Source organism: Salvelinus sp. IW2-2015, unplaced genomic scaffold (genome assembly GCF_002910315.2).
Source record: "Salvelinus sp. IW2-2015 unplaced genomic scaffold, ASM291031v2 Un_scaffold1765, whole genome shotgun sequence".
NCBI lineage: Eukaryota > Metazoa > Chordata > Actinopteri > Salmoniformes > Salmonidae > Salvelinus > Salvelinus sp. IW2-2015.
This window is the reverse complement of record NW_019943143.1, coordinates 100,843-125,877: the sequence shown is the minus strand read 5'-3', so window position 1 is coordinate 125,877 and position 25,035 is coordinate 100,843. Positions and strand designations below refer to the sequence as shown.

At 40.3% G+C, this 25,035-nt stretch overlaps 2 pseudogenes; one reads left to right on the top strand and one right to left on the bottom strand.

The window, feature by feature from the left end:
* Positions 1-19,059: 19,059 nt before the first annotated feature.
* LOC139024667 (caspase-1-like) lies at positions 19,060-21,780 on the bottom strand (annotated as a pseudogene).
* Positions 21,658-23,654, top strand: LOC112071912 (olfactory receptor 11A1-like; annotated as a pseudogene).
* Positions 23,655-25,035: the final 1,381 nt, after the last annotated feature.

Here is a 25,035-nt window from a genome sequence, read left to right as displayed (position 1 = left end):
AACAAGGAACCTACCCCAATACATTACCTTGTATTATTGATAATCATGTTTTATGTTGGACTTATGCTCACAATTGTTATTTGTCCAATGATTTATTCTGCCTATTGCTTTCTTAAACATATGGTATAATAAAACAATTGATAAAGAAAAAAAGAAATCCTAACAAAAAATACCCCCCCTACAAATGTCAAATTATTATAATTCAGTACCACGTAACAGTTCACACGAGATGCATTGTAGCTGCATGTAGCCTACACTATGCTACTTGAAATGGTGCCCAGTGGACCTGCAGTCTGAGGTACAATGTAGCTAGTAGGTACTATATTGCATACAATCCCCTCTTCCAGCTGCCCTCTGGTGGCGATTCTAAATATTTCTTTAAATCCACCTGCTTTGGGATTATTTTACTCCTGTGACAAAACGGGTCATATTAAGATCCAACATCTGTAATTGGCATTTGGACCCGAGGGTTACATTTAATTAATTAACAAATAATTTCATTTTATTTAATAAAAAAAACAATTACATTTCAAAATGCACTGTACTATCAACTTCATAAAGTTGATATTGAAGTAGTTCGTATCATCTATCTACTTACAATGTACTGTTCACAGGCCTCATGGCAGTTGACCTCTTGATTGTCACAACACACCTAGCCATGGGCATCATGCTCCCCCAAAATGTTGTAGCGGCACTGATGAGCTAAATGTATATATTTGAATGTACTGTCGCATGAGTAAAATAAATGTACAAGTTAATACTTGTAATTACCTTAATAAAACATTGTCCTCGAAACCTCTGTATCTTCCCTCACCATAGTACACAGGCCTGACTCATATTAGGCTTAGGAATGACTGAAACACATTGTCCTTATATCTGCAACTTGACATACGGCCACTTGTTTTAATCTTGCAGTCATTACAAAGAAATGGGTAAAATTATGCCACCCTACTTATGGAGATATATATATTGTATGTTGTATGAGATATAACAAAGTGTATAACACATAAAAACACAGACATTGGGACACTAAGTAAAGACTTCACTTGAATGCCTGTCAATTTTCCTCATGCCTTACATGCTGACCACACCGCCCACGTAGCTTGTGCGAGCATTGCAAAATAAATGTACACATGTTATTCAGTCATTTCATCACTTGGTTCTATTTTTGACGTGCGACATGCTGCAAGTCCTGCCTCTCCCATCTCCTCATTGGTTTTTAGGAGCTTAAACCCATGTGAGTGATTGAAAGATGAACTGAGGTCCACACTCCAGTCAAGTTGGTGCGGTTATGTACCGTCAAGTTGGTTGCCAATCGCCATATAATGTGCACAGAATAAGAAAACTGAAGGAGGAGACATTCGGGAGTGGACACGCTGTCACACAAGTGAATGGAAAGAGAGAGGGTTGGAGGTCGGAAATGGCGGCAAGTAGTGCGGGCGAAATAGAAGAAATTGAGAAAAAGTTGGTGAAGCAACAGCTGTGCTGGAATGCGAACAATATGGGTGTCAGTTCTGACGGTATGGAGCGGGACGATGAGTGTCAAGAACCGGAATGGTCGGTAGTGAAAAGACATAGGAAGGAGAGAGATCATGATACAAAACCAGTGGAGCGTCAATTAAAGAAAGCATAACAAGGGCCAAGGTAGGAAGCAAGACTAAGGATGTGTTGGAGTGGAAAGTGGTGATGGTGTTTGATGAGACCATAAGGCTTCACTTACACCCTATTAGACTAACTAATGTCGCAGAGAAAGATGTAGGTGAAGTGAAATTAGCTCTGTTCATTGGAAATGGTAGATTGTTAATATTCAATACTCCAATTTGCATACCGCCCAAACAGATCCACAGATGATGCAATCTCTATTGCACTCCACACAGCCCTTTCCCACCTGGACAAAAGGAACACCTACGTGAGAATGCTATTCATTGACTACAGCTCAGCGTTCAACACCATAGTACCCTCAAAGCTCATCACTAAGCTAAGGATCCTGGGACTAAACACCTCCCTCTGCAACTGGATCCTGGACTTCCTGACGGGCCGCCCCCAGGTGGTGAGGGTAGGTAGCAATACATCTTCCACGCTGATCCTCAACACTGGAGCCCCTCAGGGGTGTGTGCTCAGTCCCCTCCTGTACTCCCTGTTCACCCACGACTGCGTGGCCAGGCACGACTCCAACACCATCATTAAGTTTGCAGACGACACAACAGTGGTAGGCCTGATCACCGACAACGACTAGACAGCCTATAGGGAGGAGGTCAGAGACCTGGCCGGGTGGTGCCAGAATAACAACCTCTCCCTCAACGTAACCAAGACAAAGGAGATGATTGTGGACTACAGGAAAAGGAGGACCGAGCACGCCCCCATTCTCATCGGCGTGGCTGTAGTGGAGTTGGTTGAGAGCTTCAAGTTCCTTGGTGTCCACATCACCAACAAACTAGAATGGTCCAAACGCACCAAGACAGTTGTGAAGAGGGCACAACAAAGCCTATTCCCCCTCAGGAAACTAAAAGGATTTGGCATGGGTCCTCAGATCCTCAAAAGGCTCTACACCTGCAACATCGAGAGCATCCTGACTGGTTGCATCACTGCCTGGTACGGCAACTGCTCGGCCTCTGACCGCAAGGCACTACAGAGGGTAGTGCGTACGGCCCAGTACATCACTGGGGCTAAGCTGCCTGCCATACAGGACCTCTACACCAGGCGGTGTCAGAGGAAGGCCTTAAAAATGGTCAAATACCCCAGCCACCCCAGTCATAGACTGTTCTCTCTACTTCCGCATGGCAAGTGGTACCAGAGTGCCAAGTCTAGGACCAAAAGACCTCAACAGCTTTCACCAAAAGGCAAAAGACTCCTGAACAGGTAATCAAATGGCTACCCGGACTATTTGCATTGTGCTCTCCCCCCTTTTACGCTGCTGCTACACTCTGTTTATCATATATGCATAGTCACTTTAACCATACCTACATGTACATCCTACCTCAATTAGCCCGACTAACCAGTGCCTGTATATAGCCTCGCTACTGTTATAGCCTCGCTACTGTATATAGCCTCGCTACTGTTATTTTTCACTCTTTTTACTGTTGTTTTTTATTTCTTTACTTATCTATTGTTCACCTAATATCAATTTTTTTCTTAAAAATTGCACTGTTGGTTAGAGCCTGTAAGTAATCATTTCACTGTAAGGTCTACAGCTGTTGTATTCGGAGCACATGACAAATAAACTTTGATTTGATTTTGTTAGGGTATGTAGAAGCTGGTCAATTGAGCAAGAAAACACGTTTACTGTATTTGGCCATCAGTCTTCACAAAACAGGTCATTAGTCCACTGTATCTTTCAATTCCCTTGACAACTATTTAGCAACCTGTGAGACCAGGGAAGCTGAAACAAAAACAGAGGTAGCCCATGATTGCTGTCTCTCGTTAGACCAATTGAAGGGTTAGTCCCAGGGAGGTACAAAATGTTATTAGGCTTAATGGTTTCCCTTCAGACTGGTCTGATATGAATGATGCAACCATATCAAACTGGGCCTAACAAGAAGTTTGCTGCACCAGAAAGGTACTCCAAACACATTGTTGAACATATTATGTTGACCTGTGACCTGAGAGAGAAAATACTGATATGGTCAAGATTATGTAAAATTATTTTCACTCTCCGGTCTTGATCTGCTAAGAGAATAGAAAATACAGACAGTTTAGTTGCTAAGGTTCCTAGATTCTAAAAGCCACTTCTATAGCCACAACAATACGGGTTGGTTGCATACGCATTTCCATTGATGAGAGGAGAGGTCCCTGATGCATTCAAATTATATTTATTACTCACGATTCCAGGTGGGTATTTGTAAAAAAAAAAATGTAATACACATATGGTTTAATGAATAATAATAATATAGTGAGAGTGTCAAGGACAGGGTCTGCCATGGCAACCCCGGAGCAATTACACATTACAAGTGATATTAATCAGGGGCGGTTCTAGGATTTGAAAGACGTTGTGGGCTCATTCTAAAGCCAGTAGGGAGGTTCAGGGGAATTTTCCCCCGCCAATAAATAAGGAATCTCAACAGTCAAATGCATGAATTTGGTGCACTTTGATATTAACATTGAGAGATTAGAACATTGAGAGATTAGATATTTTTCAGGTAACTTGCACCTTCCCACCTGCAACAGCTGCAGGTACTCAATTACAAACACTGCCAGTACTCAATTACAGTTGCTACTGCGGGTCTCTCTACTCTGGAACACTCTCTACTCTGGAAAACATACATCTACAGTGTATTGCCAAAAACAACTTCAAACAGACTCTGACCTTTCCAATGAGCCAAATTGATTAAAGAATCCCACAGTACACTCACTCACTCACTCACTCACTCACTCACTCACTCACTCACTCACTCACTCACTCACTCACTCACTCACTCACTCACTCACTCACTCACTCACNCACTCACTCACTCACTCACTCACTCACTCACTCACTCACTCACTCACTCACTCACTCACTCACTCACTCACTCACTCACTCACTCACTCACTCACACAGTGCAGTAATTAGAATCCATAGAGCAGCTTTAAGTGATAGCCTACTGTGTGCTCACCCATCCTTTTCCTCTCTCCATCACTTTCTCTGTGTCAACTGTTGCTGTCTCTCTTGTCTGCCCTCAATATTCTATGTTGCTGTCCCTTGTCTACCCTCTCTCGTACTGTGCTGGTTGTAAAAATTGCTAAAGTAAAGAATTGTTTTAATAGTAATTTCAGGCTTTTTCACCTCATCTGTAAATTCTTTGTAAACCATGTTTAACTTTTTCACTGTCTATTTCAAGAGCAGCTTGAAGTAATAGTCTACTTGTAATAGGGTCCTGTGTGTAGCTGGTGTAGAGAGTCAGGCACAGGACAGCAGAGATGAGTAATCAACGTACTTTACTCAAAATACAAAAAATACAAGGCAAATATTACGAGCCCACAATAACGGACCGACATACAAAGAACAATCACTCACAAACAAACATGGGGAACAGAGGGTTAAATAAGTCGTGACACTACTATGTGCTCAACCCACCTCTGTTCTCTCTCATCTACCCTCTTCCAGAATAAGACCCTCTATTTATTGGAAAGGAGCATCAAGCTCATAACCTTCCACTTTCACCACCCTGTGAAGTTCATCATCATTCATTTCATCTGTAGCCTAATAAACTGTATGCTTTCCCGAGTCGTAGTGGGAGGACCACACATGTAATCACGTGACTCCAAGTTTACTTCGATATGATGGTTATGATATCAATATTTCTGTGCATAGTTAATTTTACCAACACAAATATATATTTTATTTTCATGACGTTATTTATCTGACAGGCACTTCACTCTCATAAAAAGGTTAGATGGAAACCTGGTTAGTGTCTTGTCTTATGTCTCAGGTTCCTGTTTGTTACTGTCTCCTTTGTCTATCCTCTTCTGTTATTGCCTGTTCTGTTTTTCTGTGGCTGTCTCTGTGTCTTGTCAGGTGTCTCTCTCAATCATATCCTACTCTTCTGTTGCTGTCTCTGTGTCTTGTCTGATGTGTCTCTTTAGTTTTGCAATCCAAAACTGTCCGGGAGATACTGGGGTAGCTTTACTTTTTTGGGGCCTGTGTCTGGGTCACCTAAATCATCCTCTTCCCTACCATTTGCTCCTGGCTGCTGCTGTTCTAAGTGCTCCACTGGCCTACTGTTCTCACCTGTCTTCCTCCTTGGTTCATCCGAAAGGTAGCAAGATAGAGGTACAACATGTCATCAGTTAGTTTTAAAGGGGGACTGCACTTCCTGATTTTGCCTCATTTTAGATTTGCTTCTTTACAAAATACTGGCCGCCATGGCTGAATTCAAATGTGAGTTGTTTTCGGGGTTGTGGTTGTGTTCGCAGGTGGGAAGAGTTAGCCAAATTATTTCGCCAATTAGCTTCAGCCGGCTGGTGTGCGACCTGACTTTGTCTTTGGATAGCCTGTCTCCATTGCTAATTAGTGACCGTCAATAAATGACAAAATGCAAATCAGATGAATATTTTCATGTTGCAAACCTTTTAGTTTTCTCATTAAATGCTTTCAATATTTGCATATGGATTTCTATGATTTATTGTTGATTTGAGGTTTTTAAGTCATTGAAATTTGGAACTAATGGAATTTTAACATATTGTCCCATGTACATTGTGTAATTTACTGATGGTCCCTAACTAGCCCCATAGGGATATCCAACGTCAACCCAAATTTACCACAGGCATTATGATCAGGTCGCGTGCAGCTGCACTCTGAATTGATGATGTGTGCTGCCAGCTGTGGGCAGGTGGGCAGGATTGAAACAAACCTAACCTTAGTTTACGCTGTGATGCAGTCACGACCACAGGTCTCACTAAACACAGTTTTGGACAAGACTGACTTTATGACCAAATTATCCTATTTACACTTTGCCGTTAATTTTGACAGTAAAATAAATGTTTCTGACTCGTATCGATGCCAGAGTCTGTTTTCTAAATGAGAAGTAGTTTTTTAGGTGCAGTTGATCTTAAAGTTTATTTGAAGTGCATCTTGCGAAGGCTTCATAAAGCATTCACATAGGCTTTATAAGGACTACATAAATGGGTCACAAATAATCTATAACCGTTTTTGCTGCTCTATAAAGGATGAATTTGAAAAAATTGAAATTGTTGATGGTTATGTCACACAGTTTTGCAACATTATGAATATAGAGCCTGATATACGGTTATACAGTGATCTCCAAAAGTAATGGGAGAAAATATTTGTTTTGTTGTTGTTTTGGCTCTGTACTCCAGCACTTTGGATTTGAAATGATACAATGACTATGATGTTAAAGTGCGTACTGTCAGCTTCCATTTGAGGGAAGTGAACCGTTTAGAAATTACAGCACTTTTTGTACATAGTCCCCCGATTTTATAGGACCAAAAATATTGGGACAAATTCACTTATGTGTATTAAAGTAGACAAAAATGTTGTATTTGGTCTCATATTCCTAGCATGCAATGATTTCATCAAGCTTGTTACTACAAACTTGTTGGATGCATTTTCTGTTTGTGTTTCAGATATATTTGTGCCCAATAGAAATTAATGGTAAATAGGGTCACATAAACACTTCTACATTAATGTGGATACTACCATGATTACAGATAATCCTGAATGAATTGTGAATAATGATAAGTGAGAAAGTTAAATGCACAAATATCATACCCTGAGTGACAAGCATTTTGTTGAGTAATGACATCGGGCACATTCGAGGGGATCACGTCAACTCGTTGACCATCGTGGGTCACTGACTTTGCACTCCGTTCTGCCACCTCTGGTCTCTTGGCCCTCTTTGCAGCTCCCGCTCAACCCTGTCCAAGCTCTTCTCTTTCCTGGCACCCCAATAGTGGAATCAGCTTCCCCCTCAAGCTAGGACAGCAGAGTTGCTGCCAATTTTCCCCAAAACATCTGAAACACTACCTCTTCAAAGAGTATCTTAAATAATCCCACAGCACCACCCCCCCAAATAAATAAAATAAAACAACTTTTGTAGACTAACATTCAAACTTGACTTTTTTCCCCCTTACTAGCTCTGACTTTGCTGATAGCTATTTTATTGATGAAAATGTACTTACTATGACTGTGATATGTGGTTGTCCCACCTAGCTACAGTTGAAGTCGGAAGTTTACGTACACTTAGGTTGGAGCCATTAAAACTCGTTTTTCAACCACTCCACAAATTTCTTGTTAACAAACTATAGTTTTGGCAAGACGGTTAGGACATCTACTTTGTGCATGACACAAGTCATTTTTCCAACAATTGTTTACAGACAGATTATTTCACTTCTAATTCACTCTATCACAATTCCAGTGGATCAGAAGTTTAGATACATTAAGTTGACTGTGCCCTTAACCTCTCTTGGGTAGGGGGCAGTATTTTGACGTCCGGATGAAAAGCGTGCCCAAAGTAAACTGCCTGTTACTCAGGCCCAGAAGCTAGGATATGCATATGATTTGTAGATTTGGATAGAAAACACTCTACGGTTTCTAAAACTGTTAAAATTATGTCTGTGCGTATAACAGAACTGATATGGCAGGCAAAACCCCGGGGACAAACCATCTCCCCCCCAAAAAAATCAGCCTACCCCTATGTTCAATGGCTATCACTTTTATTATAAGGTAAAGTCCTCCCAGATTACAGTTCCTAGGGTTTCCACTAGATGTCAACAGTCTTTAGAAAGAGTTTCAGGCTGGTTTTTGGACAAATGAGCCAGAAATMGTAGTTTTTCTAGGTGGCTCCCATTTTGGCTTTAGTGTTTCCAAGCGCGTTCTTTGGTATTTTTCTCCGGTAAAGACAATAACGATTCTCCGTCTTAAATTTGATCGTTTATTTACGTATTAGGGTACCTAAGGTTTGATTATAAACATTGTTTGACTTGTTTGGGATTCATTTTGTATGCATTTTGATGGAGGGAAACTGGGTGGATTATTGACTGAAGCGCACCAGCTAAACCCGCCAGCTAAACTGAGTTTTTATGGTTATAAAGAAGGACATTATCGAACAAAAGGACCATTTGTGATGTAACTGGGAACTTTGAGTGCCAACAGAAGAAGATCATCAAAGGTAAGGCATTTTTTATATCGCTATTTCTGACTTTCGTGTCGCACCTGCCTGGTTGAAATATGATTTTCATGTGTTTGTATGCAGGACGCTGTCCTCAGATAATCACATGGTTTGCTTTCGCCGTAAAGCCTTTTTGAAATCTGACACAGCGGCTGGATTAACAAGAAGTTAAGCTTAATTTTAATGTATTACACTTGTGATTTTATGAAAGTAAAATATTTATAATACTGTAGTTTGTATTTTGCGATCTGCAATTTCAACGGATGTTGGCCAGGTGGGACGCTACCGTCCCTGACCATAAACAGCTTGGAAAATTCCAGAAAATTTTGTCATGCTTTAGAAGCTTCTGATAGGTGTACCTGTGGATGTTTTTCAAGGCCTACCTTCAAACTCAGTGCCTCTTTGCTTGATATCATGGAAAAATCTAAATAAATAATTCAAGACCTCATCAAAAAATTGTAGACCTCCACAAGTCTGGTTCATCCTTGGGAGCAATTTCCGAACGCCTGAAGGTACCACATTCATCTGTACAAACAATAGTACGCAAGTATAAACACCATAGGACCACGCAGCCATCATACCGCTCAGGAAGGAGACACGTTCTGTCTCGCAGAGATGAATGTACTTTGCGAAAAGTGCAAATCAATCCCAAAACAACAGCAAAGGATCTTGTGAAGATGCTGGAGGAAACAGGTACAAATATATATATATATCCACAGTAAAACAAGTCCTATATCGACGTAACCTGAACGGCCACTCAGCAAGGAAGAAGCCACTGCTCCAAAACCGCCATAAAAAGACCAGACTACGGTTTACAACGGCACATGGGGACAAAGATCGTACTTTTTGGAGAAATGTCCTCTGGTCAGATGAAACAAAGGATGAAACATTCGGGGCTGAAGACCTGGAAACTCAGGCCTAATGACACCACTGATATTAATGAAATAAAGGTAAACAAACAAAGTAGCAACATGCACATTAAATCCAAATGAAATGGTAGAAAACTGCAGCTCCACATGGCATCTCCACATGGCATCAGTGAGGTTATCTACATTTTGAAATAGTATCAGAATAGTCGTTTGCATTTTTACATTGTTATGTAAATAAGAATCGTTATCAATTAAATAACCTACTTTGTGTGTGATTTGAAATACTTTCTGAATATTGTCATCTGGTCACATTTTGGATGATTTTTTAAATATGTATAAATAATATATATAAGTATAATGTATTAAACTGGATACATTTTGAGTGAGTCATTTAGTCAAATGTACTACAATTCAAATACTCTAGGGTTTTTTGTGTTATTAGTTTTTTGATAATGAGTGTCTACACAATGCAAGACAAACTTAGTGTTATTCCAATTGACATGAATGTGGTGTCATATTAAAGAAGATGTTGTGCTCTTTAAAAGTAAGATAACTTGTAATTGTCATTTGGTCTTTGTTTTTTAGCTGTTTGTTCGTATTGTGTGAGAAAATTAGCTTTATCTTGAAAATGTTCAGTAATCTACAGCAGTATTCTAGAATTACATTTGGATATACAGTGGCAAGAAAAAGTATGTGAACCCTTTGGAATTACCTGGATTTCCGCATAGATTGGTCATAAAATGTTATCTGATCTTCATCTAAGTCACAACAATAGACAAACAGTCTGCTTAAACTAATAACACACAAATACGTTTTCATGTCTTTATTGAACACACTGTGTAAACATTCACAGTGCAGGGTGTAAAAAGTTATGTGAACCTTTGGCTTTAATAACTGGTTGACCCTTCTTTGGCAGCAATAACCTCAACCAAACGTTTACTGTAGTTGCAGATCAGACCTGCACAACGGTTAGGAGGAATTTTGGACCTTTCCTCTTTACAAAACTGTTTCAGTTCAGCATTATTCTTGGGATGTCTGGTGTGAACTGCTCTCTTGAGGTCATGCCACAGCATCTCAATTGGGTTGAGGTCAGGACTCTGACTAGGCCACACCAGAAGGCATATTTTATTCTGTTGTTGATTTACTTCTGTGTTTTGGGTCGTTGTCCTGTTGCATCACCCAACTTCTGTTGATCTTCAATTGGCGGACAGATAGCCTTACATTCTCCTGCAAAATGTTTTGATAAACTTGGGAATTCATTTTTCATCGATCGTAGCAAGCTGTCCAGGCCCTGAGGCCCCAAACCATGATGCTCCCGACCACAATACTTTACAGTTGGGATGAGGTTTTGATGTTGTTGTGCTGTGCCTTTTTTTCTCTTCACAGATAGTGTTGTGTGTTCCTTCCAAACAACTCAACTTAGTTTCATCTGTCCACAGAATATTTTGCCAGTATCGCTGTGAAACATCCAGCTGCTCTTTTGTGAACTTCAGACGTGTAGCAATGTTTTTTTAGACAGCTGTGGCTTCTTCCGTGGTGTCCTTCCATGAACACCATTCTTGTTTAGTGTTTTACGTATCGTAGACTCGTCAACAGAGATGTTAGCATGTTCCAGAGATTTATGTAAGTCTTTAGCTGACACCCTAGGATTCTTCTTAACCGCATTCTGCACTGTGCTCTTGCAGTCATCTTTGCAGGACAGCCACTCGTAGGGAGAGTACTGTAGCAACAGTGCTGTACTTTCTCCATTTATAGACAATTTGTCTTATCGTGGACTGATCAAGGCTTCTAGAGCCACTTTTGTAACCCTTTCTAGCTTTTTGTGAGTCAACTATTCTTAGGCCTGAGTTCTCTTTTGTTCAAGGCATGGTTCACATCAGGCAATGCTTCTTGTGAGTAGCAAACTCACATTTTGTGAGGGTTTTTTATGTTACAGGGCAGCACAAACCAACATCTCCAATCCCGTTTCATTGATTGGACTCCAGGTTAGCTTACTAATGATTGCAATTAGCTTTTGGAGAAGTCATTAGCCTAGGGGTTCACATACTTTTTACAACCTACAATGTGAATGTTTAAATTATGTATTCAATGTAGACAAGAAAAATACAATAATTAGTGTGTTATTAGTTTCAGCACACTGTTTGTCTATTGTTGTGACTTAGGTGAAGATCAGATCAAATTTTATGACCAATTCATGCAGAAATCGATGTACTTTTTCTTGCCAATGTAAAGAGTAAAGCAACAAACCATTGAAGTAGAATCACCCTAGGTATGACAAATTACACAAGTCTCCTAATAGTCATTTAGCCCATTGTATGGACATCATAAAAATATCTGCTTAGATTGTTAAGGTGTGGTAACCAGAATGAATGTTTTTAGTTACCTATTTTTGTCATCTTTAGATTTCTTTGGGACCAAACTGCCATGTACAGTCTTCCATACAACCACAAATGAAGTGCTACGACGTCCACTCATAGGGAAGGAAATGTAATGGTGTATTGCCTGAATGTCACGTGCCATTAAATTTGTCACCAATTTACTGCCTAGGTCAACCAAGATGGCTGAAAGAACAACGTGGTTGGGAAACACACCCACCATTGGACACGTCGTGGCTACTCCTACATTTAGGTTCATAGCTTGGGAAACCCATCCAAGCTGAAACCACAAGGGGGACTGTTGTAACGAGGGGGACTGTTGTAACGAGTGAGGTCACACACCCTCCAGGCAGAGATACACAGTTCACCCATAAATGGTGTGAAGGGGGGTCAGCCATTCCTGTCACTAAGTGGCTTTCCAGACACCCCTATCACTCACCTGTTCCTCCCCTTTTTACTACACTGGGTGTCCCCTGAAGGAGGTCAGGAGACAAAGAACAGCCACTTTCTTCAGATCACCAGACCATCCTCATGATTCACACAAATTTCTGGGGGTGCCKCAGATGTGGATTCTTAGAAAAGGGAGGAGAGGCAGGCTATGATATTCTTTGTGGAAAGAGGGAGAAGTGGTGCCAATTGCGCCACTGACATTTAACTTCTTATGGCTGGGGGCAGTATTGAGTAGCTTCGATGAATAAGGTGCCCAGAGTAAACTGCCTGCTACTCAGGCCCAGAAGCTAAGATATGCATATAATCAGTAGATTTGGATAGAAAACACTCTGAAGTTTCTAAAACTGTTTGAATGATGTCTGTGAGTAAAACAGAACTCATATGGCAGGCAAAAACCAGAGAAAAAATCCAACCAGGAAGTGGGAAATCTGAGGTTTGTAGTTTTTCAAGTCATTGCCTATCGAATATACAGTGTCTATGGGGTTATATTGCACTTCCTAAGGCTTCCACTAGATGTCAACAGTCTTTAGAACCTTGTTTGATGCTTCTACTGTGAAGGAGGGGGGAATGAGAGCTGTTTGAGTCATAGGTCTGGCAGAGTGCCACGAGCTCAGTCTCGCGCGCTCCCGTGAGAGTTAGCTGCGTTCCATTGCATTTCTACAGACAAAGGAATTCTCCGGTTGAAACATTATTGAAGATTTATGATAACAACATCCTAAAGATTGATTCAATACTTCGTTTGACATGTTTCTACGACCTGTAATATGACTTTTCGTCTGAACTTTCGCCTGGACTTGCCCGTGCCTCCTGAGTTTGGATTTGTGTGCTAAACGCGTAAACAAAAAGGAGGTATTTGGACATAAATGATGGACTTTATCGAACAAAACAAATCAGTATTATCATGTTGAACTGGATTTCTTGGGAGTGCCTTCTCTGATGAAGATCATGCAAAGGTAAGTTGAATATTATAAATGCATATCTTGACTTCTGTTGACTCCACAACATGGTGAGGTACGTTATAGCTTCGATTTTGTGTCTGAAGCGCCGTACTCAGATATATTGATAGTGTGCTTTTTCCGTAAAGTTTTTTTTGAAATCTGACACAGCGGTTGCATTAAGGAGAAGTTTCTTATTAAAGTTCCATGTATAACACTTGTATCTTTTATTCAATGTGTATTATGATATTTCTGAAAATTGATGTTGTCTCTTTGCAAAATCACCAGATGTTTGGAGGCAAAACTTACTGAACATAAGGCGCCAATGTAGAATAAACTAAATTTTTTGGATATCATAATGAACTTTTATCTCGAACAAACATACATGTATTGTGTAACATGAAGTCTCTAGTGATTGTGCCGCATCTGATGAAGATCATCAAAGGTAAGTGATATTTATAATGCTATTTCTGACTTCTGTGACTCCACAACATGGTGGGTACCTGTATAGCTTGATTTTGTGTTGAGCGCCGTACTCAGATTATTGCATGGTGTTTTCTTCCGTAAAGTTTTTTTAAATCTGACACAGCGGTTGCATTAAGGAGAAGTTTATCTAAAGTTCCATGTATAACACTTGTATCTTTTATCAATGTGTATTTGAGTATTTCTGTAAATTGATGTTGCTCTCTGCAAAATCACCAGATTGTTTGGAGGCAAAACATTACTGAACATAACGCGCCAATGTAAACTAACATTTTTGGATATAAATATGAACTTTATCGAACAAAACATACATGTATTGTGTAACATGAAGTCCTAGTGAGTGTCATCTGATGAAGATCATCAAAGGTTAGTGATTCATTTTATCTCTATTTCTGCTTTTGTGACTCCTATCTTGCTGGAAAAATGGCTATGTTTTTCTGTGACTAGGTACTGACCTAACATAATCGTTTGGTGTGCTTTGTCGTAAAGCCTCTTTGAAATCGGACACTGTGGTGGGATTAACAACACGTTTATTCTTTAAATGGTGTAAAATTCTTGTATGTTTGAGGAATTTTAATATGAGATTTCTGTTGTTTTGAATTTGGCGCCCTGCATTTCACTGGCTGTTGTCAAGTCGATCCGTTACGGGATCTCAGCCGATCTCAGCAGTAAGAAGTTAAACACTTCTTAGTAATGTATCAAACTGAGGATCATAACTTGAAGAATAATGTGATATTTCTTCAGATTTTTCTATTTCATTAAAATAGGTGAATATTGTGTATTTGATGTACAGTGAGGGAAAAAGTATTTGATCCCCTGCTGATTTTGTACGTTTCCCACTGACAAAGAAATTATCAGTCTTAATCTTTTAATGGTAGGTTTATTTGAACAGTGAGAGACAGAAATAACAACAAAAATATCCAGAAAATGCATGTCAAAAATGTTATTAAAATTGATTTGCATTTTAATGAGGGAATAAGTTTTGACCCCTTCTCCTCAAAAAATTCTGCTCCCAGGGTGTCTTTCATACAGGTAACGAACGGTAGATACGGAGCACACTCTTAAAGGGAGTGCTCCTAATCTCCGTTTTCTTACCTGTATATAAAGATACTGGTCCACGAAACAATTCAGATCAATAAGATTCAACTCTCCACATGGGCATAGACCAAAGAGCTCTCCAAGGATGTGTCAGGGAACAAGATTGTAGCACTACACAAGGCTGAATGGGCTACAAACCATCGCCAACAGCTTGGTGAGAAGGTGACAACAGTTTCTGTGATTATCGCAATGAAGAAACACAAAAGACCGTCAATCTTCCTCAGCCTGGGGCTTCCATGCAAGATCTCACCTCGTGAGTTGCAATGATCATGAGAACGGTGAGGAATCAGCCCAGAACTACACAGGAGATCTTGTCAATGTGATCTCAAGGAGCTGGGACCATAGTCATAACGAAGAAACAATTGGTAATACACTATGCTGCGTAAGATGAATCCGCAGTGCCCCGCAAGGTCCCTGCTCCAAGAAGCACATATAACATGCCCGTCTGAAGTTTGCCAATGAACATCTGAATGATTCAGAGACAACTGGGTGAACGTGTTGTGGTCAGATTGAGACCAAAATGGAGTTTTTGCGCTTCATCCCAATCTTGCCGTGTTTGGAGGAGGAGGAATGCTGCCTATGACCCAGAGAAACCATCCCACGTCAAACATGGAGGTGGAAACATATGCTTTGGGGGTGTTGTTTCTGCTAAAGGGAAGGACAAACTTCACCGTATCAAGGGACGATGGACGGGGCATGTACCGTCAATCTTGGGTGAAAACCGCTCCTTCCCTTCAGACCAGGGTATTGAAAATGGGTCGTGGATGGGTATTCCAGCATGACAATGACCCAAAACACACGGCCAAGGCAAAAAAGGGAGTGTGCTCAAGAAGAAGCCATTAAGGTCTGGAGTGGCTTAGCCAGTCTCCAGACCTTAATCCCATAGAAAACTGTGGAGGGAGCTGGAAGGTTCGAGTTGCGAAACGCAGCCTCGAAACCTTAATGACTTGAAGAAGATCTGCAAAGAGAGTGGGACAAAATCCCTCCTGAGATGTGTGCAACCTGGTGGCCAACTACAGGAAACGTCTGACCTCTGTGATTGCCAACAAGGGTGTTTGCCACCAAGTAGTAAGTCATGTTTTGTGCAGAGGAGGGTCAAATTTATTTCCCTCATTAAAATGCAAATCAATTCATACATTTTTGACATGCGTTTTTCTGGATTTTTTTGTTGAATATTTCTGCTCTCTCACTGTTCAAATAAACCTACCATTAAAATTATAGACTGATAATTTCTTTGTCAGTGGGCAAACGTACAAAATCAGCAGGGGATCAAATACTTTTTTCCCTCACTGTAACATGTTATGTATGCTTTTACGGAAGGCATTTTTAGAACCTACTGTACAGGCTACATATTTCATCCTAAGGACTGTTGAACTGTTTTCTGTATAGTAGGAAGATACTGTGGACACGAGGAAATTTCCGATTTATCTCAATAGCCAGAAATGTACTGAATTGTCAGAGTCAACTGGGTGGTCCCGTGACTTCCTGTCCTGATTATCGGCCCGCCCCCTGTGAGTAACCCTATAATTACAGAGCTTGCTGACAGACTGGCTTGAACAGGTGGCTTTGTGGTGCGGCCAAACCAGTTGAACGTAATGATCTATATTCTCGTTGGAAACCAAACACCTACCGACAAGACTTATCCTACTCAGACAGAAGCAGTCATTCATGATGTGATCATGCGGAACACACTGTTTGCTTTTTCAAGATTGACTGAGTTCACCATCCACCCCAGCTGGGAACAGAAGAGTAAATCACCTCATGGAAAAGCTGGACTAAGAAAGAGAGACGAAAATGGGTACAGTTTAAGTCGGAAGTTTACATACACCTTAGCCAAATACATTTAAACTCAGTTTTTCACAATTCCTGACATTTAAGTAAATATTCACTGTCTTAGGTCAGTTAGGATCACCACTTTATTTTAAGAATGTGAAATGCCAGAGTAATAGTAGAGAGAATGATTTATTTCAGCTTTTATTTCTTTCATCACATTCCCAGTGGGTTAGAAATTTACATACACTCAATTAGTATTTGGTAGCATTGCTTTTAATTTGTTTAACTTGGGTCAAACGTTTTGGGTAGCCGTCCACAAGCTTCCCACAATAAGTTGGGTGAATTTTGGCCCATTCCTCCTGACAGAGCTGGTGTAACTGAGTCAGGTTTGTAGGCCTCCTAGCTTGCACACGCTTTTTCAGTTCTYCCCACAAATCTTCTATAGGATTGAGTGATGGCCACTCCAATACCTTGACTTTGGTGTCCTTAAGGCATTTTGCCACAACTTTGGAACTATGCTTGGGGTCATTGTCCATTTGGGAGACCCATTTGCGACCAAGCTTTAACTTCCTGACTGATGTCTAGAGATGTTGCTATCAAGGGGTGAGTGTAGCTGGTGCATGGAAGTCAGGCGCAGGAGAGCAGAGATGAGTGGACAAAGCACTTTACTTAGGCAACCATTTGCACAGAACGCAACCGCGTCACAAAACAAATGCCCAACGAACAAGTGAGGCAGCACAAAGTACAAAAAAACCCAAGTACAAAGTAACGGCTGCCACAAAGCATGGGTATAAAACAAAACCCGGCGCAAACCAGCCGGAAGTGTGCCAACCTTGACAATAAACAATTTCACACACAGACATGGGGGGAACAGAGGGTTAAATACACGACAAGTAATGAGGGAAATGTAATCCAGGTGTGTGGGAAAACAAGACAAAACAAATGGAAAATGAAAGGTGGGTCGGCGATGGCTAGAAGACCGGTGACGTCGACCGCTGAACGCCGCCCGAACAAGGAGAGGCACCGACTTCGGCGGAAGTCGTGACAGTTGCTTCAATATATCCACATAATTTTCRTCCTCATGATGCCATCTATTTTGTGAAATGCACCAGTCTCTCCTGCAGCAAAGCACCCCCTGTGCTTCATGGTTGGGATGGTYTTCTTCGGCTTGTAAACTTCTGACCCCCTGGAATTGTGATACAGTGAATTATAAGTGAAATAATCTGTCTATAAACAATTGTTTGAAAAATGACTTGTGTCATTCACAAAGTAGATGTCCTAACCGACTTGCCAAAACTATGGTTTGTTAACAAGACATTTGTGCAGTGGTTGAAAAACGAGTTTTAATGACTCCAACCTAAGTGTATGTAAACTTCCGACTTCAACTGTACAGGGGGTTACCAGTGCATAATCAATATGTGGGGACACCGGTTAGTCGAGGTAATTGAGGTAATATGTACATGTAAGTAGAGTTATTAAAGTGACTATGCATAGATGATAACAACAAAGAGTAGCAGTGTTTAAAATAAGTGAGGGAGGGCAATGCAAATAGCCTGGGTAGCCATTTGATTAGATGTTCAGGTGATTAGATGTACTTTGGTGATATCTTTATCAACCTACTGCATATCCCTTTAAAGTATAAACGTTCATGTGCTAACACTCAATAACTGTGCAGGAAAAAAAGTAAATCTATTCCGCCACAATGCTACAGAACTGTTGCTGTCAACAGAGTTTAGACATAGAGTGAAAATACTGAAGACTTCTGAGAAACTGTATACACAGTACCAGTCAAAAGTTTGGACATTACTCATTCCAAGGTTTTTCTTTATTTTTACTATTTTCTACATTGTAAAAAAAACTAGGAAATAACACATATGGAATCATGTAGTAACCAAAAAAGTGTTAAACAAATCAAAATATATTTGAGATTCTTCAAACAAACATTTGTTTTTGGGTCTTCATTTAAGGTTGGGGTTAGGTATTCGGGTTTTCAGTGTGTTTAAGATTAGGTTTAACATCAGATTTTATGACTTTGTGGCTGTGCCAGCTGGTGACCACTCTGCAGAGCTGCCTCCTGTGTTATAGTCACTCACCTGTTTAGATAACTTGAAAACAAGTTAAACCAGCTCTGTTAGGGAGACTAAAATGGTCAGTGAGGTTCTCTCATTTGTGTCACCCTGACTTATCTTGCTTATTTTCCAAATGTTACAACAGGAGTAGCAAAACCTACTCTTGACACGTAATTTGCTGATGTTAAAATAATATGTTAAAAGGTTCATTATAAGTGCAAAATGTGAACATACTGGTGATGGTTTTACCAGGAGAATATACCAAACACTTTATCATGTATGGTTTCATACAAAAACATTTCTAAAACATTGTTCCTCCTTCATTCCTCCATTGTGAATACTGTACAATTAATCAACCATCACAACTACTGAGAGGCCTGGCAAGAGGTAGTAGTACTTTGTTACAGTGGTTCTGTCTTTGGTCGAAATCTGTCTGGGGAAGACCTCGGTTTCTGGTCCCCTTTCTTGTACTGGACACCCATGATGGCACCCAGCTCCCAGTGAGACATCATCACACAAAGACGCTGTCAGACAAGGAGTGCTCCTCACGTTTATGAAAAACCTTTTACAGCCTCGTTCATCTCCTGCAAGAGCACACAGAGTCAGCRACAGAGGAGACAAACCATAGACTACTGAAACATGTAGACATTCTTCTAGAAGCCATTTTCTCCTCGTCTCAGCATGTTCCTTATAATCAAACTCCACACTGTTTATGAGCAGGGCCAGTGCTTCCGACAAGACATATCAATTGGAGGGTAAATCTTATAGAGCAAAGCAATGACAGGTGCAAACAGTAATAGCAACAATTCAACTCATCAAAATATGTGGGCAAACTGGTCCCACTTCACAAGTGGTGCTAAAACCACTGTATAATAACAGTGTAGGTATACATTGTTACTTAGTTATTGCGGTTAGTGAAATTACAAGGAAATACGACGATGATGATTTGTTTACGCTGTAGGACTATACTCACTGCTAGATGAGGATTTTATTGTTTTATATTGCTTTTAGAGTAACTCAAATGAACTGTGACACAGGTACCCCCAGGGGTTTATAAGCTTGAACCTCGCGACACTTCCTATGAAGAATGTCCACCTTAACCTCTAAGACGGGGTGGGGGGTACTAAGCTAACATATGGACATGTTTTATGATAGTCATACCATGGATCATTTAGCTATTTGATTTAGATTTTTAGGAGCCCATTAGGTATAAAATATATATATATAATAATTTGATAAAATATAGAATGTTGCCTTTACTACTAGGCTATAGCCATAGAAACGTATTGAATAACACATGCATGAATGGCAAAAAAAGACAGTCAAAAAATAAATCACAAGGAATAAGGTTTTGAAGTGTCTGTCCTATATCTGGGAGATATAAGAAAGCTCAGGAAATATTTGTGTRTTTTTGGACATATATTTAACCCCTTATTTTTGTTGGCACAAAACTACCTCAATACTTCCATTAGTTTGTATGGGTTACCTTCAGACGAGTTCTGTGATACTTGTGTCATAAAGCAACACAAAGAACACCATCGTGTTCACGATAGTCTCCCCTTTCCATACTGGGGTCATATTAGTGTGTGGCTCAAACGGTTCAGACACTACAGACAGACGTTGGTACATCAGTGTTACCGAGTTCAGTCCCATGACACTTGTGGGTGTTGTAGAGAAAAACAAAGAACACCATTGTGAGAGTCTCCCCTTTCCATAGAGTGGTCAAAATAGTTTGTATTATTTTAGTGAGAAGATTGAGACGCAGCCCATGCAAAAAACCTCATATCTTTAGCTTAAGCTGACAGATTTGAAGGATTTTAAAGTCGCTGGGGGTGAGGACAGAGGACCCTGGCCGCTCCTCCTGCTGTGATAACTGGGTTGATGATGGTGCTGCAGGGAAAATACAGCATGATACAAGTCCTTACTAACGCTTATCAAATCGAAGAGAAGTTTGGGACCGTGAAAGACGTTTTCTGAATGGTGTATCAGTTTCACTCACTCATCTGGGCAGGCTGCCTGGGGGGCAGACTCATTTTGTCATAAAGTCCAGGATCTCTCTCCTGAATTCTGGCAATCATCTTCTCACTGGCTTTGCTCCCTTTCTTCCGCACCATATCGATGAGGCATCGTACCTGCTCTGCCCTAGTGCTGTTCTCCTCCATCACTGATTCTGTCTCTTCATCGTTCAGCACCTTGTCCTCTGAAAGGTCATCCAGGAGCTGKTTGATCACTGACTTCAACACACTGGCTAGGAATGTGTTCCGAGCCTTGGAGAGCACCTTGTCAGGTGAAAGTAAATTAAGACATTGTTGGAACGATATCTACGTCTTATGCATCTGCTTTGTAATTGTGCATGTGCAGTGTATTCTAAATATCAATTAATTGTTTAATGATGCAAGAAGCCATGATATATTTGTTTAATCATATTTTTGTTCATGACTTACATGGTTAATGTGTTCACAGAGACAGAGACAGAGAGACAGAGAGACAGAGGGAGAGAGAGAGAGATAGACTGTAGAAGAATCTGTGCTCAGGAAAGTACTAATTGCAGAAAGGCAGACCTGGACTCCTCCAACTCCTTTACACACACAACACACACACACACACACAAATACACACACACAGAAAAACTAAGTGACTGCTTATGCCGCTTATTGGCCAAGCCAACACTGCACTAGCCTAACCACCCACTGGAGMCTGAGAGTCACACCATGACAATTTAATTATTGGTGTCATTGGAGTTCAAGAAAACACACTGCTGTATATTGTTTTTTTTCTTCCTTTAAAGGGTATAAAAGGTCAGTGATATGACAGTAGTTTAGTGTGGAATAGCCCACAGACACAGACCATACAGAAGGCCTGTCTACACCAATGCAATCTGGAAAAAGATACCAGGTGATCTAGACTTACATCCTGTTATTAATATATATATATGTATGTGTATATGTACATATTTTTATTGGTGTTTCTTTATACAGTAATACAATCAGAGGGGGAGACAGTCAAGTGGGAGAAGCAGTGAGAAAGTTGGACACAGGGATTGAACCCTGGTCTCTGGTTGGGAGTTGTATGTGACTTATGATGAGGAGTGTTACCACACCACAGCTCTGCACGACTAGCATCCTGTTTGATTTACACACTATGATTGGAGTGTTTGTAAGTGTAACAGTAGAGCAAAGACCGGTAAGCTAAGAAGGTTTGTCAATTGTATTTGTATAATATATAATGTTAGTGACTCGGGATGAATTAAGTTTGCTGTATGTTCTACTCAATGTCCATGACAGCCACGTAACAGGTTCTGTGGCAATAACGCAGAATCGTAAAAATCTTTAGCAATTCTAAGAATGTGGCAGTTATGAGATGTCAATAAGAGATTGATAGTTTCACGTGATAGACACTGTTACCCTTGTCTTGTGAACCAAATATATCTACAAATATTTCTATAAGTACTATTAGGAAAATGGAGAACTCAACACAATTCACGTCATTTATACTAGCTGGATATAGTGACAYTGGACACTTAAAGTACTTCTATTTCATTATAATAACTGTGTTATACGTCTCCATAGTTTTTACGAACACAGTGCTTATTGTGGTTATATGTATGGAGAGAAGCCTTCATGAACCCATGTATCTGTTTCTGTGCAGTTTGTTTGTGAATGAGTTGTATGGGAGCACTGCGTTGTTTCCTGCTCTTATGACTCATTTGGTTTCAGATGCCCATTCAGTTTCCACTGTGTACTGTTACCTACAGATCTTTTGCATGTACACATATGGATCTATGGAATTCTGCAATTTATCAGCCATGTCCTATGACAGGTACCTTGCTATATGTTATCCACTACAGTATAATGTCGTCATGACACCCAACAGGGTGGGTTTTTTAATTTGTGTAATATGGTTGTACCCTTTTGCAAAAAGCATCATAACACTTTTTTTAACTATTCGTTTGAAATTGTGTGGGAACGTTATAGACAAAGTGTACTGTGACAACTACCTGGTAGTGAAACTTGCTTGTTCAACTTCAGACACAACAGTTAATAACATCTATGGACTCTACAGTCTTGTTTTGTCTGTTGTTGTCCCTTTAATTACTATTTTGTTTTCTTATATTAAGATTCTGACTATTTGTTTGAAATCTTCCATTGAGACCAGACAGAAAGCTTTCAGCACCTGTACTCCTCACCTGGCCTCACTGCTCAACTTCTCTTTCGGCTGTTTCTTAAATCTGCTCCAGAGTAGATTTGATAGGCCTATGAGAAATGTTCCAACTGTACTTCACACTATTTTATCAGTGTACTTTCTGATGTGCCAGCCACTTTTTAATCCTCTTGTGTATGGAGTTAGGATGGCTAAAATCAGACAGGCTTGTAAAAACATACTACCTGTAGGTATGTACCCTAAAACATAAGCTAAACATTAGTGTGACCTTTTCTGTCCTGATTGTTAGATTTTTGTGACGTGTGTGTTTTTGTTATTTATAGGCTAGTTGCAATAATGAATGGGGTGAGGATGGTGAAAATCAGACATGTAAAACATTTGCTGATTTGTGAAATATTGCCATTTACTTGCTGTAATTCTCTTGCTGGTCTCCATTGGATACCTATCGTTCACAAAATTGACTTATCCTCCTCGTCTACAAAGCCCTAAATGGCATTGGACCCACTGACCTGTCAAACTTACTTTCCCCCTATGAACCTCCACTCACTCTACGTTCAAGCCACGCCAAACCTGCTCCTCGCCCCTAGCACCTGGCTCCGCACAATAGGGGACATGCCTTTAACTACCAAGCACCCGCCTTTGGAACTCCCTTCCTGACAATCTCAGGGCTGCTCAGACTGTTGGGGCCTTGAAAGCAGGCCTTAAGACTCATCTCTATCGGCTGGCCTTCCTTTCATCCTACATTTTGATGTCATGATTCTATATATATATATATATATACACACACACACACACACACACACACACACACAGTATATGACTCATTATACAACAATCTCAGTGCAGAAAATAAAATATTCTTCTTCTAGTTTGTCTTAAAAAATACATTATCAATGTACAATGTACATTATCAAGTTTATATTTTATTTTATACACTTTGAGATGAGTCCTGTATAATGCAATACAATTATTATTTAAATAAAAACATATTTAAAAAAACAGAAGTTCATGACTTTGAATTTCTTACATAAGATATGCAAGACTCTCAGGATCAATTGACAACAGTGATAAATGGATTTAAATGTGTAAAAAGGTAAGCCCACCCCTAAGCCCACCATAAAGAAATAAGATGTTTTATTGTCACATACACCGGATAGATGCAGTGAAATGTGTTGTTTTACTGGGTCAGCCAAAGCAGTACGGCACCCCTGGAGCAAATTAGGGTTATATACCTTCACCTTGTCATCGCAAATATTCGTACCAGCGACCTTTCAATTACTGGTCCAAAACTCCAACCGCTAGGCTACCTGACACTACTATTATTACATCCATCAGTAATGGGCAATGTAAGTTATATCCAAGCTTGGTGATTGTGTGACAATTTGAGGGAGAAATCTAGAGAAATACTATACCATGAAATCCAACTAAATGCATGTATTGTTTTCTCAGGGCCAACTGTTCAATGTAACATAATTCCTCTGTGCCAGCTATCTGACAGATGGCCTCTAGCTTTGGTTTTCCTCTGAAAACCTGTTTTTCAAATTTGGATAGTTTATTATTTCCTAAAAATGTCCAGGTAATTCCTTGATAATAAGAAATACACTGTATATATATTGTTTTCAATTGAGAAATCAGAGGACTAGATACCTTTTTTTTCTGGGATCACTGTGAGATATGTTTGACCCAGAATAAAATAATCCAGTAAAGGTCATGATGATGTAAACTCAGCAAAAAAAGAAACGTCCTCTCACTGTCAACTGTGTTTATTTCAGCAAACTTAACATGTGTAAATATTTGTAGGAACATAACAAGATTCAACAACGGAGACAAAAACTGAACAAGTTCCACAGACATGTGACCAACAGAAATTGAATAATGTGTCCCTGAACAAAGGGGGGTGGGGGGGATCAAAATAAAAGTAACAGTCAGTAAGTACATTAAGTACTGCAGTGCATCTCCTCCTCATGGATTTGCCAGTTCTTGCTGTGAGATGTTCTCCACACTTCCACCAAGGCACCTGCAAGTTCCCAGACATTTCTGGGGGAATGGCCCTAGCCCTCACCCTCCGATCCAACAGGTCCCAGGCGTGCTCAATGGGATTGAGATCCGGGCTCTTCGCTTGCCATGGCAGAACACTGACATTCCTGTCTTGCAGGAAATCACGCACAGAACGAGCAGTATGGCTGGTGGCATTGTCATGCTGGAGGGTCATGTCA